The following is an 11,365-nucleotide window of genomic DNA, read 5'->3' as shown; positions in this document are numbered from 1 at the left end:
ATTTAGTCTTATAATGGGTCAATTTTGGAAGAATTATGTAAGAATTTCTACAAGGAGCCTGAACTAGAGAAGCAGATCTTCTGGGAGAATGCCCTCCTCTTCAGAGATGCTCTGAAAACAGAGCCATTCCAGAATGCCCAAGAGGAGATGTTTTCAGAAACCAGATGACTGTACCACTCATCTGAGCCCTAAGATATAATGGGCTCATGAAATGGACATCAAAAATGGGTTACTAAGAAAGATACTGAACGTTTACCTTTCCATCTCATTCCTTCTCCATGCATCACTGTTTCCATAAGGCCTACTTATCAAAGGGAGCTGCCCCCAACAGAATCTGTCAATGCATCAGTCATGGGTGGTCTCAAAAACCAAGGAGTGAATTATTATAATTTTAAGGCTGACGTTTTGGGGGCTATTCCCTCTCAAGTTAGTCCTAGCAAATTAGAATAGCTGGGATTAAAAAAAAAAACAGCTAGGTAGCTCAGTGGATAAATCCCTGGGCCTGGAGTCAGAAAGACCTGAGTTCAAATGTGGCCTCAGACACTTACTAGTTCTGTGACTCTGGATACATCACTTAACACCATTTGCCTCAGTTTCCTCATCTGTAACATGAGCTAGAGAAGGAAATGACAAATCATTCCAGTATCCTTGCCAATAAAACTCCAAAAGGGATCATGAAGAGTTGGACATAACTAACTAAACAACAACAGTCTGGGATAAAATTTCTTTAATCCCTATTCCCACATATTACGATTATAGCATTAGAACAAGCAGAAATACTAGCCCCCTTTTTCACAGCATTTTTGCTTCTGTAATCATTGCTTCAGTTTTACTAAACATTATGGGGTGATGGACATACATGATTTTTACTATACCTTGATTTGTAACTTGTACGTGTACATAAGATAGTAGAATTAAAACCAGATGGGGCTTGGGGGCCATCTAGTTCAGTCCCTTTCTTTTAAAGATAAGGAAATAAAGTGTAACAATATTAAGTGACCTGCTTAAGATTTCAGAAGTATGACGTGACAGGGCCCAGATTCGGACCTAGGTCCTCTGACTCTAGAACCAGAGCTTTTTCTAGTACTCCATATGTTATCTCCTCCAAAAGAAAAGAAGGTTCTTAAAGCAAGGATCATTTCATTTTTGTATTTGTATTGGAAGCAACTAGCACAGTGCCTGCACATAGGAGGCACCTAATAAATACTTCTTGGTTGATTGATTTTATAGACCACAGATACTGTTGGTACCTCTAGCAGAATCTGTTCTCTTTATTCCCATGTATCCAGTCATCTTGGCATCGCTGTGTTCTATTAGCAAAGTCAGAGTGAGCATGCCTACTCTCCATGAGAAGGCAGGTGAGCATCCAGTATCTCCCCCCCCCCAAAAAAAATGCCTATTCCCTGTAATTGCATTAGGTTGCCTGAGAGAATTTATCAAATTGATCAGGAACTACTTACATCAGAAGAATAAATTTTTTTACCCAGAATTCCATCTACAAATGAAACCATAAGTGCAACAAAAAAAAATCCCTGAATATAATCTACATACCTAAAAGGAATAATCTTTGAAAGGAAAACAGTATATATATTTTTAAATACATATATGTATATGTATATATATAGAGAGAGAGAGAGAAAGAGAGAGATGAGTGTATAATCATTTGAGGAGGTAGATATAGATATAGATAAGAATATAGATATAGACATAAAGATAGATAGAGATATGTAGAGATATAACATAATATGAGGTGCCTATTGGAGGATAAAATACCTTACATGCACATATTTCACTCCCTCCCAGCTAATTAATCTCAACTGGCTTAAATACCTGTTCAATCAATTAACAGGCCTAGAACATAATCACAAAATATAAACTAGGTGTTAAGAAACGTTCCTACAACCTCACCATAAGTGTAAATAAGTCCTTAGTCAGTTTGAGAATATCATAGTGTTTTGGTAATTAACATCACACAGGAGACATCTTGTTAGTAGCTGAGAAAATCAGTCATATCTCCTAGGTCTATAAATAAAAATAGCAAGACACTGGGAGCAGTGACAGTTCACTGGTTGAAGATACCAAGTTTGGGATTGTTCAGGAGTTATGGAAACAGAACATTTCACTGTGCCTACACCAAAGGGTAGAAAAGTTGGGGGAAAGAGCCTAGAGGGAGTGTTATACTTCTCCACCCTTCCCTATTGACCAAGACACTAGAGAGACTGGAGTAGCTGACAGTGAGCATCTAACTATGAATAAAGAGAAACACCAAAGAGACAGATGTAGAAACACAGTCAACTTAGAAGAGAGGAAGTTTCAAGAAACATAACATCTCCTAGTAGACAGAAATTCTAGCTATGGAATCAAAAAGGAAGTGGAGCCCACCTGACTGGCCCACCTAGCACAGAACTCTATCCAAGAGGAACTGCATGAGGATTCTATCAAGGGAGAAAAAGTAAGGACTTCAAGCACGAGGAGATGTGATTCTCTCCTTTGCCATATGTGTTCCCTATATGGGCATCTCACCACCAATATACTTTGAGTTTTTAGTCCTCTCTTCTCATGGGAACCCTATTTTTTTGAGAAAGTGCACCCAGGATTTTGAGGGCAATGTTTTATACCAGCTGTTCTTACTATGCCATCTTAGTAAATGCCTTTGCTAAAAACTAATTGCGTCTACTGATTCCTGAGAAACACAATGGTGGGGGATCACAAACAAAAATATTAGAAGTACAGTCCCACCAGGTTATTATACCTAGATGCTGAGAGTAGTCAGCCAACTTAGGAGAGCTAGTTTGCCAGCAAGTACTAATGGGATCTTAGGTGGTATTCCAGAGGGGTTAAAAGACTTTTATACACACACACACACACACACACACACACACACAAGTATATATATACACACATATACACATATATATGTATATTATATATACACATGTATACGTACATGTATATATACATATATATAGAATCTCAAAAATTTTAGTAGTTTTAAGTTATTAAATCTATTTTTTAAAACTTTTTTTCTTTCCCAAGAATGAGTCTAAGAAATTTAAATTATTGAGAGGAGAGGCTAAAGCAACCACTCTTGTTTTGACTCTATATTGGAAACATAAACAAACTTTTTCACCTTATTTTCAGCCAGGAATATCACTGCAGTCTTTCTGTGGTGGTATTCTGTGGAACTCTGATCCTGTAAGCTTTGTTCCTTTTTACCTTTGAAAGAAGAAAGTCTTTTTTAATCTTTTCAGCACAGAAGATCTTTGCAAAAGAGAATGGACAGGGGTGCTACTGAAGGGACAACTGAGAAAAATCAAATGGGATCCAACTGTAAGAGGGGTACTGGTTCATGTTTTCCCCTGATCTTAAGAGGAGCCCACCATCACTGAACTCCGTTCTCTCTGAGGGTTCAATGAAAGCCAAGCAAGCTGATGCATGTGTGGGCAGCAGCCCTATGGACCGGCACTTGTAGAAAGCTAAAGCCAACCCCATGAGGTTCCCAGTGAAATAGACCAAGCTTCAGATGAAGTTCTGACTTGAACTCCCTAGTATCTTGAAAGTGACTGAAATAGCCAAAAGTGCTGGAATGGGCCACCAAGCCATTACACACACCATCATGGTGGAGAAGATGGAGATGGTGCTGCCTGCCATGATGAAAAGATTCATGGGAAATCTGTTTAAGGGGACCCAAGGCCACACTTTTCTGCCAGGATCTGCCAGGATCTCCTGTACCCTGGCATCTGGCACTTGCTTGTCCAGGGAACCAGGAATCTCCCTGACCAACTCCTCAGTCACTTCTACCCCTGCTGCTACCTCCTGGGCCACAAAGTTAAATGGCCCATTTGAAACTCCAGGCTCAGTTCTCCACCAAACTTGGCCTGGATTGTCATGGCAACAGCCTTTGAACTCTGAAAAGAGGGAAGCAGGCCAGGACCATATTCCTCCCTGGAATGGACAGGGCTCCCCAACCAGCCTCCCAGGGAGACAGCCCCAAACCCCAAGAGCACTCACTCCCTGCAAAGCCCTTGGCCTTGCCTCCGAAATAGCACTTCTGAACTCTACGAAAAAAACTTTTTAAAGCTATTAAGTCTTAAAACTGCCCCAAGACTTTTGGTATATCTTTTATGTATAATATTTTAATCCCTCTGGGACAATATCCAAAATCCCACTAGCATTGGCAATGTAAAAGTGTATGTGTGTGTGTATTTCTTTTCAAAGATATCTCATTTTAGTGTCTATATCAGAACCAGCATATTACTGGCCCTACTTAACACACAGATATTTTAGTATTTATTCAGATAATGGGTGGGCAGCTAGGTAGTGCAGTGGATAGAGCACCAGCCTTGGAATTAGGAAGACTTGAGTTCAAATGCATCCTCAGACACCCACCAGCTGTGCAACCCTGGGCAAGTCATTTAACCTGGGCAAGTCATTTAACCCTGTTTGTCTCAATTTCTTCATCTGTAAAATGAGGTGGATATTACTATATATTTTGAATCCTCTCTTAAGTTCTGCTGTGCACATGACAATGCTTTTTTTCTTTTCTTATTTTGTATTTAAGTTTTAATATTTAAGTTTATAATATATTTCTTTTTTATTGTGTATTTAAGTTGAAAATAAAGTATTTTTTTTAAATAAGCTGGAGAAGGAAATAGCAAACCACTCCAGTATCTTTGCCAAAAAACAAAAATCAAATGGGTTCACAAAGAGTTGTACGTGACTGAAACAACTGAACAGCAACAAAATTCAGATAGTGTATATTAAAGTTCTTTGTAAAGCATTGTATAAATATGATGTTTTTTTTTCCCTAAGACGGATCTGCCTAAGCACATTAGCTCCACTGTCCAATAATACAGTCGATTCCCTTCCTAAACTTGGATTCGATCTCTCTAGTCAAGTATTATCCCAACTTCATTCTTGATAGTGACCTGGTTACCTTCAAATAAGGACGAATTTTCTATAGCAATTTTGCTGAAATATATCACTTTGTTAGAGATTACATAAGCATATAGACTGCATTTATTCACTAGGGAATATTTTCAGGCAAATCAATGGTATTAACCTCTTCCATGAATATTTGAATATCCTTCAAGGAAGCTATTGTATGATTCTATAACCCATGCAAACTCCATCCCCAAACAAAGTGTCTCCTGTCATTTTGTTTTAGTTTGTTTCCATTGCCATAAACAGTAATTGTTTCCTTCCTTCTAGGGATTAGAGTCATCATAGGAATCTTAATTTATGTAAAAGCCTTCTCTGATACCAACCTTGTGAAGACTGGGGAAAGTAGAGTTTAATAGCTAAAATAAAGAAAAATCTATCAAATCTACCAACACAATGAAAGTTAATAACCTTAATTTTGGCTTTCACACATAAGCAACTTTTTCTTAAAAGATTATGATAGCTTTTGAAAATGACACATTTTTTTTTTGTTCAAGACAACCCTTCTGGTTAACTTTCAGATTTCCCTATACTACTGAGACTCCCACACTTTGTTGAGCATTGTACACATTTCTTTGTTCTTGAGAACACTGAAAGGATCAGGCTCTGTGCTGTAAGAAACACCAAATATGTGGAATACAGAGAAACATGGAAAGGTTATGAACTGAGCAGAGTAAAGTGAGCTGAACTAGGGGGAAATGATTACAATAATATAACAAAAAGGATATAAATTAAACCAAATTCTATATAATTATAATTCCAATACTGCTTGCTGGGTTGATAAGTGGAGATGTTAATCACTTTATCATCCCAAACTTTTTTGTGAGCAGGACCATCCAGAGACTCACTTAGCTCTTGGGGCATAAATCTCTCTCTTGCCACTCTCTGGCTTCCTCTTTCAGGGAAATGTTTCCTTTCAAGCTGGTCACATGGCCTAGAGAGAAGAATAGTAGATGCCTGACTCACTGCCAGTCAACTAGCTTCTCACAGTTACTAATTTGTTTTGATGCCCAGAAATTGCACCCCAAATGTAGACTCTCTGCCCTGGGAAATTAAAATAAATCAATAACTTGCTCCTTTGAATAAGTCTCTAGTCATAAATTGTATTCTGATAGATACATTCATTTCTCTTGCCTTCTGGTCCTTTCCAATTGCCTCTCTCAATCCTGTATTCAAGCAAGAGGATCCACAATTTAGCAATTCTATTGAATTATCATATTTGCCAACTTCAGAAACACAATAAACATAAAAAAAGGTAAATTCCTCCCAAGCCCTAAAGGAAGCATGGGGTCCAAAGAAAGTGCACTTTTCTATAAAGAGAAGAAAAGGGGAGAAAAATGAAGTTTACTTGACCTCAGTCTTCAGCCCAAGCAGATTTTAACACCATGAGTTCTGCCTCAGACATGGTCCATGCACACATTGTCTATCCACACAACCTTGGCTCATGATTCCCCAAAGTTCTCGCTGCTCCTCCTGCTTCTTGCTCTCACACGTCAACATGTAAGAGGGATGAGCTTGGATAGTCCACTTCTGTATCTTCAGAAAGAGCCTTTTGAATCACTCTTCCCCTCAAGTATGGCCAAAGGCCCATTTCTCAATGACCAATCAGCCCACAAGAAAAGTTGACAAAATGCAGCTCCCTCCTTTTCACAGAGAGGTAAGGAACTATGATGTAGAGTTTCACATACACTGACAGGTATAATGCTGTTAGTTGTTTTTGCTTACCTCTTTAATTGTTAAAAAAAAATAGAAATAAAAGGTATAATTCATAGGGGCTGGGGAAGGGAAGTATAGATCCAGAAATTACTGTAATGTCAAAACAAATGGCATCAACAAAATTTTGTTAAATTGTTTTAAAAAAAAAAGAATCAGGATCAACAGACCGAGATGCTAGCCTAGGATATTGCATCTATTTGGTAAATATAATATAATATAATATAATATAATATAATATAATATAACATAATATAATATAATATAATATAATATAACATAATATAATATAACATAGCATAATATAACATAATATAATATAATATAATATAATATGATATGATATGATATAATATGATATAACATGATATGATATAATATATTAGCATAGTATAGTATAACAGTGTCATATCATATCACATATCATATCAAATCATATTCATTCCTAGAAAAGACCTAAATTGTTTCTTCCTAGATCATCCAATAATCTTGTTGGGATCTATAGAAAAAGCAGTAGAAAAACTTGGAGGCCAAATAACATCTGGTGAACAATTTCCAGGACTAAAGAAACATGAAGTTAGAGTAGAAAATGAACAGTTAAAGCAGTGCTAGGCTACTTTAAGCAAAGCAGAGTGTTTGGGATTGGGGAAGTAATTATTCTACCATTCCATGCCCTGTTCATACTTCACCTGGAGTACTGTGTTCACTTTTGGGCACCATGGTTTAAGAAGGACATTGATAAAACATAGGGTTTTCTTGGAGGGCTACCAAAATGGTAAAGGGCCTCAAGATTATGCCACATAAGAATCAAATGGAAAAACTTGATATATTTGGCCTGAGAAGATAAGACTTAGGGAGGACATGATAATTGAATGATCAGACTGTCCTGCTTGAATTCCAGAAGGCAGAAGCAGCAGGTTTAAGTTCCAATGTAGGCAAATTTAGGCTTGGGATAAAGAGAAATATCTCATTAATCAGAGCTAACTGAAGGTGGGATGTTCCGTCTCTAGAGTCAGTGGTCTTTAAGGTGAGTTTGTATGACATCTTGTCAAGGGTGATATAGTGGATATTCTCATTCCAGTAGAGATTAGACCAGATGACTTCCAAAGGTCCTTTCCATATCTGAGACTATGATTCTATGAAAATCAGTGGATGGTTTTTTTCACATGATTTTTGAACAAAAAGGAAATAACCTTTCTTTTTCTAACTTCAAGAAAATTATTTTCCCCATTTCCATTCCAATGTATGTGATGAATCATTGTAAAACTATAAAACACCATGCAAATGACTTCATATCAATATTATTGAGATCATAGTTCACATTTATTTAGCACTTTGCAGTTTACAAAGTATTTTCCTGCAAACCTACTCACATTCTTATAACAAGTCCCTTTGTGCTATAAAACTTTAACAATACACAGAGTCAAGTGGACTCCTTTTTTTTCTCCAAAACAAATTTTAAATGTCTAAGATCATGGAACATTTTAGCACTGGCAAGGGGAAGTGGAGTTGAAACTGCAAGCAAATGTCTCCGTGATGTCACTTTCACCCAATATACTTCAAAGAGATAAACATATGAACCAATGCAAAGATGCCAAGGCTTTCACTCATCATCAAATATACTATTTCCTCATCTGTAAAATGAGGTTGAACTAAATGTTCTCGAAGGTATCTTCCAGCTCTTATTACTACGAAGAGAAAATTCTTTTAAGACCTAGGTTAATCAGGTTCAGACCTACCCAAGAATTAAACATTGATAAGGAAGTTAACTATTTAGTGAGTAGGAAGCTTGGAGATCAAGGTAGAGATAGATGAACTTGAACAATAACCTTTTTTAGGCAGTCATTTCGCCTCTCTCCCCAAATTCAAAACAACTAAGCCCCACCAAGATTTTTGGTTTCCTCCACTACCACAGAATGCTAGAGTTTTGTTGTTGTTGTTGTTGTTTGTTTTGTTTTATTTTTTGTTTTCCCACATTAGCTAAGTGGTGAGTTCCAGACTGGAGGTAAAGTAGGATGAGGAAATATAAAATCTTGAGTTCCTACCCAACCTCTCTCTTAGCAGTTGACATCATACCCTACTTTACTAGGACCATTGTGGTCATATATTTATAAATTCCCTAATCTTCCACTATACCTCACAACCTATCCAAATCTTCATTTGTCTTCTCTCTTGTTCTAGCCTGAAAGGATGAAATGATCCTTCTTGGTAAGGCTATTTAATGCTAAAGCTAACCCCTTCTCTTGCTATTCCTCATTAATGACACTCTATAGCATGTCCCATAAGTCTTACTGCCATTTTAATTAGCTTAAAATGGCAGAAAGACTTCTGAGACACCTCATTTCTCCCATCTCTGTGCCATTCTGCTAGCTGTCCCCTATGCTGAGAATGTACTCCTTCCTTACTTCCAACTAATGTACTCCCTATTTCCTTCAAAACTCAGCTCAAGCCCCACTTTCTACTTTAAGCCTTTTCTGATTTTCCCAGGTCCCAGTACCTTTCCCCCCACCCTAATAATTACATTGCGCTTATTTTGTGCATGTATTTATATATGCATATGTAAGTGCATATAAAATATATGCACATTTTGTCTCTTCTGATAGACTACAAGCTCTTTGAGGGCAAGAGTTATTTAATTTTTGTCTTTGTACCCCCTGTACCTGGGACAGTACCTGGCATATAGGTAGTAAACACTTAAGAAATACACAACTGATTAAGTGATATACCCTTAATCCCATCCTCTCTTTTATTCTTCAAGAACTCAACCATTTTCTCCTTCATCTTTAATCTCTCCCTATTAACTAGCTCCTTCCCTGCTTGCCTACAAATACGCTTAGGTTTCCCCTATTCTTAAAAACCTTTTCTTGACCCTGGTATCCCTTTTAAGTCATTACATTTCATCTTGCCTCCCCTTCATTACCAATCTCATCGAGAAGATATCCCAGACTCCTTGCCTCTATTTCCTTAATCACCCATTCATCCCTCAACTCTTCGCAATTGAGCTTCTGACCTGTAAAAACTGATTTCTCAAAAGTAAGACTTTTATTTGTTTCAGCCATGAAACAAAGAAAAATAATGTATTACAGACTCAATCATCAACAAATATTTGTTGAATTGAATAAAACAACCAAATAAACAAACAAAACGAGGAGAAAAATCTGACATAAAATCTTTGAAACCAGAAACCTCTTAACTGCAAACCAAATAGTCTTTTATCAGATCTTTCTGCAGCATACAACACCATTAATCACTTCTTCTCCTAGTTATGTGACACAGTAGGTTGAGCACTGGACCTGACTGGAGTTAGAATCCTAGACCTGAGTTCAAATCCTTCCTCAGACACTGACTAGATGTGTGACCCTGGGAAAGTCGCTTAACTTCTGTCTGCCTCAGTTTCCTCATATTTAAATGGAGGTAATAATAGCATCTACCTCCCAGGATTGTTGTGAGAATAAAATGAGATGATATTTATAAAGTGCTTTATAAACCTTGAAGTGCTATATAAATATTAGCTATTATTATTATTATGTCCTCTTTTCTAGACTTCCATGACATTCTTTTCTCTTATTTCTTCTATTTCTCTGAATACTCCTCAATCTCCTTTGCAGGTTTCTTTCCCAACTTCCATGCCTTTTTTTCCTTTTCTTCTTTGACACTCTCTCCTTTGTTGCTCTATCATACATGCACATGAGTTCAACCTTTACAGGCAAGGATTCCAAATCCATATATCCTTAATTTCAATCTCACTCTTCCAAATGCCTTTTCAACATATCAACCTATGTGTGTCACACCCCAATCTCAATATTTCAAAGACTTAACTTATCTGCTTATTTTCTAAACCCATACTTCTTCCCAACTTCCCTATTTCTCTTGATGGTACCATCATCATTTCAGCCACCTAGATCCAAAATTCTGGCATCACCCTCTATTCTTACCTTGCCCTCATTGCCCATATCTAATCAGTTGCTACATCCTGCCAATTCTTTGGTATTACTTTCTTACTTACACTACCACCCCTAGTTCAAGTTTTTGTTATGTCTCATTTAAGCTAATGAACTAGCTTCCTAACTGGTTTTCCTACTTCTGGTGTCTTCCCTCTCTAGCATGTACTCCATACATCTGCCAAAATAATCTTCCAAAGGCAGAGATTTGACCATGTCGCTTCCCCTGCTTAAAAACCTTTGATGATTCATTTTTTTTCTCCAAGAAGAAAATATAAACTCTTTTGCCTGATATTTATGGTTCTGCACAATCTAGTTCTAACTTCTCTTTCCAGAATTATTTCCCATTTCCCCCTTCATGTCCTTAACATTTCAATCGTAACAGGGCTACTAATTATTCTCTGAACTCAGTATTCCATTTCTCTCCTGTTCATATTCACTCAGGCAATCCCCCATAACTAGACCATAGTCCTCATATCTGCTTGTCAGAATTCTTCCCTTTCTCCAAAGCTCAATTCAGTAGCCATCTCCTCTATAAAGCTTTCCCTGGTCTTCACGCAAACACTTTCACATTTTCCTAAAGCAGTTTTTTAAACATTCTCCTTTGCCCCAATAGAAAAGTCTTTTTAAAAGCAGAGGCTGCTCTTTTTAATCTTTCAAATCTCAGAACCTAAAATAGTGCCTTGCACATCAAAGGCATTTAATAAATGATTGTTGAATTGAATTGGATCTGGATACCAGAGGCACTGGTTCACCAGGAACACTCATGA

General features: G+C 37.2%; 1 pseudogene; it reads right to left on the bottom strand.

Annotated features, from left to right (window-relative positions):
* Nucleotides 1-3,288: 3,288 nt before the first annotated feature.
* On the bottom strand, nucleotides 3,289-6,441 carry LOC114047588 (annotated as a pseudogene).
* Nucleotides 6,442-11,365: the final 4,924 nt, after the last annotated feature.

This window comes from Vombatus ursinus, unplaced genomic scaffold (genome assembly GCF_900497805.2).
Source record: "Vombatus ursinus unplaced genomic scaffold, bare-nosed wombat genome assembly UNPS02014789.1, whole genome shotgun sequence".
NCBI classification, from domain to species: domain Eukaryota; kingdom Metazoa; phylum Chordata; class Mammalia; order Diprotodontia; family Vombatidae; genus Vombatus; species Vombatus ursinus.
The sequence above is the reverse complement of the archived record's forward strand: the minus strand, read 5'-3'. Positions and strand labels throughout refer to the sequence as shown.